Raw genomic sequence first — 6,483 nt, 5'->3', positions numbered from 1 at the left:
GATAAGAATTAGAAACATAGGGAATCCAGGATGGATGATCCCTTCAGGACCAGTGGTGAGAGTGGTGATACCGGGAGGGTGGAGGGCAGGTGGGGTAGAAAGGGGGACCCTATTACAGGGATCTACATATAGCCTCCTCCCTGGGGGATGGACAACAGAAAAGTGGGTGAAGGGAGACTTCGGACAGTGTAAGATATGACAAAATAATAATAATTTATAAATTATCAAGGGTTTGTATGGGAAGGAGGAGCGGTATGGAAGGGGGGAAAATGAGGAGCTGATGCAAAGGTCTTAAGTGGAGAGCAAATGTTTTGAGAATGATGAAGGCAATGAATTTACAATTGTGCTTGACACAATGGATGTATGGATTGTGATGATTTGTATGAGCCTCCAATATAATGTTTTTTGTTTTTTTTTGGAGGGCAGTTCTCTTTATTGCTCTGGCCAGGGGTGCTCAGGCGCTCTTGGTGGGGCGAGTCCGCTTCCTCTTCACCATCACAGGCTTCTGGCTGCGTAGGATGGCGCTGGCTCTGCGGATGGCAGCCATGCGAAGGTCGGGCCGGTACTTGTTCTTGCGGATCATGTGCCGGATGCTGCTGAGCGTGGCCCGGGCGTTCTTGTTAATGGTGGTCCGCACGTAGGAAGTGGCCGGCTTCCGCTGACCTGTCCTTCATTTCAGGGCCACCACAACCCCCTTGCCGTCGGCAGCGGGCTCGACGCCCACCGTCTTGCGGTGTATCAGCCCGTTGTAGCGGAAGGAGTTGTGGGCTATCAAGTTATTGGGCTCGGTGCTGTACGTCTGCTTGTTCCTCTTGATCAGGAAACTGGAGCAGTTCCGCACGACCATCCATTGCAGATGCGCGGACATGGCGGCGGCGGCTCCTCTCCCTACGGCGTCCGGAGACGGAAAGAGTTCTGCGGAGGGCGGGGCCTATAATGTTTTTTTTAAAAATATATTTGATACTTAGCACACTAGTTGATTTCACTGTATCTTGATGTAAATGTTATCATTAACGTTTCTATCCTTTAACATACTGGGATTTAGGAAAACAAAGTTACTTCCTAACATATAAGGTCCATGATCTTCCTACATAAGCCACATGTCAGGGTTCTGAAGTATATGCAATAGGAATATTTACTGGTTACTTAAATGAAACTTGATTTATCAAGATGATGTTGGGAGGCATTCAGGACTCTAGAATATTGACCACCCATAGTCCTCCATAAATTGCGTGTTCATAATTTTAACTCGCTTTTCTCCTCACCATATTCAAATATTGTAATTGTCATCTTTGGAATCACACAAGCTGCTGTCCTTCTGAGCAGACTTGGTTGACACCTCTCCTAGATGGCTGTTTGTTTGAATACAAGGCTTTTAGACCCCAGACACTATTCTGATAAACAGCCAGACACCATCTACATTCTTCAGCACACCTTGCTGTAGTACCCCTTATGTTCAGTGATCATTTCATGAAGTTAAGTATCGAGCAGGACTATGATGTAAGAACTGATTACTCATAAATTGGACCTAGCATTCAGTGTGAACCCTTTCATGGATCCATGCTTTTTTTTTTTAATTTGCTGTAACTTGGGAGTTCAAATACACATGTCATACCCTTCTTTAGAGCAATCGTGACAAACATAATTGTACAATTGCTTTAAACAGACTTTTTCCTTCCTGGACTTCGTTCCATCATTCCCTCTTCTCTCCCCAACCTCTCTAAATCACCCTTCCCCCCAACCCTAGTCATATTTTCTTTCCCTATAGACTCAACATCCCTGGGTTTCATTTCCCAAAAACCAAAGAAACAAGTAACATACCTTCAAGAGGCTGCCCCCCAATGGCGATGCACCTCTGAGCTACACCCTAATATAAATAAGCATACGCAGAATATAACAGAATGGCCGTGTGTTTGTCCGGGTGGACTAGGAAAACAAATTTATAGGCTCTCATATGTGTGTAAGAAAGACCTTTATATAAGAGTGCAATTGTATATTAAGAAAATATCCCAGCCCTGTCCAGATCAAGTCCAAAAGTCCAACACTAGCCAGTCCAATACCAGTCTATAAATTCCTCTTCAGACTTATGAAACACATGCAATGACACTGAATGCAGGAACATCACAGCCTGTGGATGCAGTGGCAGTGGAAGCATCTCAGCGCTGCTGTGGATCTCCATGTGGATGCTCCAGCTCCAGGGCTCTGGCTCCAGCACCATAGCTCCTTGTCAGCAGGAAGACGTAATAGAGTGTATGGGTCTGGCCTCCAGTGAGTTATTTATTTCTGTAGCACCTCCAAATGAGATCCTTAAGCTGTGACCTAATTGACAGGTTAAACTCCACCCATTCACTCTTAGTAGTCTCAAGTTCACACCAGATTCAGTAACTACCACAGGCCATCACAGGTTTGTCAGAATAGTATGTTTCTTAATACAGCATACTGTCGCAAGACCTTGCTTGTGCACCAACCAAAAGCACACTGTTCTTGGAATAGCCATCTTCTGCTTCCTCAGACACCATGTGTTCTCCAGCTTCAGTCCTCAGGTCACCAGTGTGTCTAGGGCAAAGTCTAGCTCACTCAGTGGAGTTCCCATTAGGGGGTCTCACTGATGCAGCCTCTGGAGCATGACATGACATGCACCTCAAAGATCCAGGATTCGGTGTTCAAGCATTCTACCACACCTGGTCTAGGTTCCTGGGATACCCCCCAGAGGCCCTAAGTCAATTCTGCACCCATCTAATGTTCCCATGTCCATCTTCAGTCTCTCCTCCCCACACTTAGAGGTCAGCTCTCCTCCCCTCCCCTCGACAGTCATGCACCTATGTTCCCCCAAACTTGACCATTCCCTCTCCCTTCTGCACTGCCCCTCCCATCAGTGAGCCTCATAGTTCTGACAGGGCCACTCTCTCCAAGGACCTCACCCCAGACCCACATGGCTATCACTCAGAATACAGCACCCCCTCCTCGCCCTACCTTTTGATCCCAGCTGTCATGAGGTGCTCTACAGCCAGGTGACCTACACTACACTTACCTGAAGTGGATGATGCGATGCGTGGTTCACTGGCACTGGTCCAGCTCTTTACCAGGCAGTCTGATCCCCAGTCAGAAGACTGGATGACTTGCAAGCTTGAGCTTAGGCCCAGTTTGCTGCTTGTTCCTACTGCAGTGGACTCATAGAGCATTTGTCCTTTTGTACTTGACTGACGTCACTCAGCAAAATGTCCTCCAGATCCCTCCACAAATTGCGGTGGTTCATGATTTTATTGCAGTTTTTAGGGATGCATAGTATTCCATTGTGTGTATGTACCAGTTTTTCCCCCCACTTTTCTACCGATGGGAATTTAGGTTGTTTCCAGCTTCTTGTTATTGTGAACTGTGCTGCAATGAATATGTGGGAGCAAATGTCTGTTTGTGATCTGTTTCTTATTTCTTTTGGGTATATGCCTAGTAATGATATTGCTGGGTCATATGGTAGTTCAGTTGCCACCTGCTTTAGGTATTCCTAAAACGCGTTTCATCGCGGTGGTACATATTTAGAAGTCCATCAGCAATGGATAAGAGTTCCTATCTCACCACAGACTCTCCAACATTTGTTGTTCTCGGTTTTGGTTTTAATTTGGCTACAGTTATGGACATTAGGTGGTATGTCACATTTCTTTTGACTTGCATTTCTTGGATGGCTAATGACCAGAAGCAATTCCTCATGTGTTTATTAGCCATTCAAGTATCATTCTTTGTGAATGGTGTTTTCAGGTCTTTTGCCCACCTTTGCAGAGGGCTATTAGATTTTTTCTTGTTGTAAACTTATAAACTTCTATAGATCTTAGTGATTAGTTCTTTGTCTGTTATGTCGTTACTAAATAATATCCCACTTTCAAAATAAAGTCTTTCAATGTACACAAGTTTTTATTTTTAATAGGTACCATTCATTTATTTTATCTTCCATGGAGTGTGCTTTCTTTGTTATTTCTGGTAGCTCATCTATTCCCAGCACTAGGGCTCCAACCTTTTTTCCAATTTTCCCATTAATGACCCTGATAGCTCTGAGTTTTACATTTAGGTGTTTGACTCACCTTGAGTTTGCTTTTGTGCATGGAGTGAGACATGATCCTTGATTCATTCTTGTGCACATGGACATTCAGCTTTTCCAGCACTGTTTATTGAAGAGGGCATCTACTTCCTATCTCATGTTTTTTGGGGATCTTTGTCTGCATGTTTTAATTTCTGGATTTTCTGTTGTCCTGATCCATTGGTCCGATTATCTGTCATTCTACCAGTAGCAGCCTGTTTTGACTTGCTATAGTTGAAGTGTCCAGATTTTTTAGGGAATGAAGGATCAGAGAGATGAAAAAACTGCTTTCAGCAGTGTTTGGACCCAAGTGGAGGATATATCGAGAAACAATAGTTGCAAATTATTGTTTAATAAAGTTTTCTATGACTTCCAACTTCAAGGTTGGTGGTTCAAGCCCTGTAGCTGCTCTGAGGGAGCAAAGGAGGCTTTCTATTCCCATAAAAATTTAGAGTCTCAGATACAATGTATAATGTGGGATTCAGAATTAACTAGATAACAGGTTTTAAAAATGATTGTATAATAATACTTTTGACTGCCTTCAAATTAGTAAACATATACAATTAGAGAGAGAGCAAAAGGGAGAGGATATATATATATATATATATATATATATATATATATATATATATATATAAATGCTCCTCCATTTGCCCACTATTTGAAAACAAAACAAACTATGATGGAGTATGTACAATTTGTAATTAAAAGACCCTGATTTCAGTGCTCTTCAATACTGTGTAATCTTATTTATGGGCGTGTACCTTTAAGGCTCAGTTTTCTCTTCTGTAAAATGAAGATAAGAATACCTGCATCACAAGTTAATTATAATGCTAATATTACAATATTTAGTCCCTAGTATGTCCTGTGAGGAGACTTGGTGGTATAACGGCTATGTGTTGTGCTGCTAACTTTAAGAGTGAAGACAGGCTTTCTGTTCCCTTGAAGAGTTCAAACATGTGGAACTACAGGGGCAGTTATACTTTGTCCTATAGGTTGTTATGAGTTGTCATCAATTTGATGGCAGTGCGTTTTGAAGTATATAGAGCGTTTCCCAGTTGGCAATTGCAAAGCATAAAACCCAGTCTGACAATAGAACCAGTTCTCAGTCTGAAACAGCCCTCCTCACCCCTCCCCCCACTTTAAAAATATTATGTTATCATATTAAAAACGCTTTGTGAGAGTAAGGAAGGATTCGGACAGTTTGCAGAGAAAACAAAAATATATATTTGTATTCAACTTGGAAAGGTGATTGATAATTGGCTAGTGAATTGACAAATCGTAGTGATTGTTAAGGACTACCTTCATGGCCCAGATAGTTCCCTCATTATTTCTGAATTCCTGTGGCACTTATGTCTGATCATACTATCATGTGGAGATTTAAAGACAGGGAAGGTCCATCTCTATGTCAGGGCCATCCCAGAGGCAACCTCTGCCTCACTGAGCACCACAGCCTAGGTGGAGAGGCTCTTCTTTATTTTCACCCGAGTAATCAGGAGCAAAAGTTAGCCTCAATCCCATGCACCAAATCAATGCCAGCTGGTAGAAAACGATAAACTAAGGTAGACTTTGAGATCTACTATAAATCTGGTTTTTGTTTTCTTTTAAACAAGCTCTGGCCAGTTTTATTAAAGACAAATATTGCAAGATTTAATTTTCACCAGTCTGTTCAGGCATACTTCAAATGATACCAGAATCACCGGAGTCGATGATGGCCAGCCTGCCCAGGCTATGTTCAACTCGATGTTGTGGCCCCTGTAGCAATGGACAACGGTTTGGGCCAACATGGCTTAGTAGTCCACTTCTGGTTTCCTCAAGGCCGGGCAATGGTTGGCCAGGACGGCCAGTTCCTATTTGCCTTGCTGGATCATCTTCAGCGTCTGCTTGCAGCCCAGCACGTATTTCTCACTTTTCATAATGAGTTGCAGCCTCGAGGTGATGGACTCCATCGACTCTTTCGTTTGTTTTTCGGCCACCATCTTCCTGTCTTAGGTACAGGGCGGCCGCCAACCAAGCCAAGCTGCCAAGATGCCCGGAAAGGGAGAAAATAAGCTATAAATCTGTTTTTAGCACCAAAATTACATTTCCTATAAGGTATAAAGTTATTGCTGTACATGTGTTTATTTTCTTTTTAAAAAATCATTTTATTGAGGCTAATACAAGTCTTATTACAATCCATACATACATCAATTGTGCAAAGCACCCTTATACATCCTTTGCCCTCATCATTCTCAAAATTCACCTTCCTGCTTAGGTTCCTGGAATCAGCTCATTTTCCTTTATTCCCTCCCCCTCTCCCTCCCTCCCCGCTCCCCCTCTCATGAACCCTTAATAATTTATAAATTATTATTTTATATTATCTTACACTGCCCAGTTTCTCCCTTCACCTACTTTCCTGTTGCCCATCCCCCAGA

General features: G+C 42.9%; 2 pseudogenes; both read right to left on the bottom strand.

Moving 5' to 3' along the window:
• Positions 1–401: 401 nt before the first annotated feature.
• LOC142451287 (large ribosomal subunit protein eL28 pseudogene) lies at positions 402–907 on the bottom strand (annotated as a pseudogene).
• A 4,812-nt stretch (positions 908–5,719) lies between these two features.
• Positions 5,720–6,048, bottom strand: LOC142451699 (large ribosomal subunit protein eL30 pseudogene; annotated as a pseudogene).
• Between the last annotated feature and the right edge of the window lie 435 nt (positions 6,049–6,483).

The sequence above is a fragment of the Tenrec ecaudatus genome, chromosome 6 (genome assembly GCF_050624435.1).
Source record: "Tenrec ecaudatus isolate mTenEca1 chromosome 6, mTenEca1.hap1, whole genome shotgun sequence".
Classification (NCBI taxonomy): Eukaryota; Metazoa; Chordata; class Mammalia; order Afrosoricida; family Tenrecidae; genus Tenrec; species Tenrec ecaudatus.
Note: the sequence above shows the minus strand (reverse complement) of the source record. Positions and strands in the feature narration are given on the sequence as shown.